Source organism: Arachis duranensis, chromosome 2, assembly GCF_000817695.3.
Source record: "Arachis duranensis cultivar V14167 chromosome 2, aradu.V14167.gnm2.J7QH, whole genome shotgun sequence".
In the NCBI taxonomy this organism is placed as follows: Eukaryota; Viridiplantae; Streptophyta; class Magnoliopsida; order Fabales; family Fabaceae; genus Arachis; species Arachis duranensis.
In genome coordinates this window covers 67,127,829-67,128,548 of record NC_029773.3, presented here as the reverse complement: position 1 = coordinate 67,128,548, position 720 = coordinate 67,127,829, and the positions used below count along the sequence as shown (strand labels likewise).

Sequence of the window (720 nt, the reverse complement as noted above, 5' to 3'; positions counted from 1 at the left end):
CTTTCCTCCTCAAAAGCTGAGCAAGCTTAGATTGGATGTTCAGACTTCAAACAAAAAGATGGTGAATCCCTCTATGAAGCTTGGGAAAGATACAAGCAGCTGACCAAAAGATGTCCATCTGACATGTTTTCAGTATGGACCATATTAGATATATTCTATTATGGCCTATCTGAATTTTCAAAAATGTCATTGGACCATTTTGCAGGTGGATCTATTCACCTAAAGAAAATGCCTGAAGAGGCTCAAGAACTCATTGACATGGTTGCAAATAACCAATTCATGTACACTTCTGAGAGGAATTCCGTGAATAATGGCACGCCTCAGAGGAAGGGAGTTCTTGAAATTGATGCTCTGAATGCCATATTGGCTCAGAACAAAGTGTTGACTCAGCAAGTCAACATGATCTCTCAAAGTCTGAATGGATGGCAAAATGCATCCAACAGTACTAAAGAGGCAGCTTCTGAAGAAGCTTATGATCCTGAGAATCCTGCAATGGCAGAGGTTAATTACATGGATGAACCTTATGGAAACACCTATAGCTCATCATGGATAAATCATCAAAATTTCTCATGGAAGGATCAACAAAAGCCTCAACAAGTCTTTAACAATGGTGGACGCAATAGGCTGAGCAATAGCAAGCCTTATCCATCATCTTCTCAGCAACAGACAGAGAATTCTGAACAAAACACTTCTAATTTAGCCAATCTAGTCTCTGATCTA

The 720-nt window shown here is 39.6% G+C and overlaps 1 non-coding gene across 1 annotated transcript; it reads right to left on the bottom strand.

The window, feature by feature from the left end:
- Positions 1-22: 22 nt before the first annotated feature.
- On the bottom strand, positions 23-125 carry LOC127745071 (small nucleolar RNA R71). Its single transcript, XR_008006261.1, has one exon. It is a non-coding gene; the product is annotated as a small nucleolar RNA R71 (small nucleolar RNA).
- Positions 126-720: the final 595 nt, after the last annotated feature.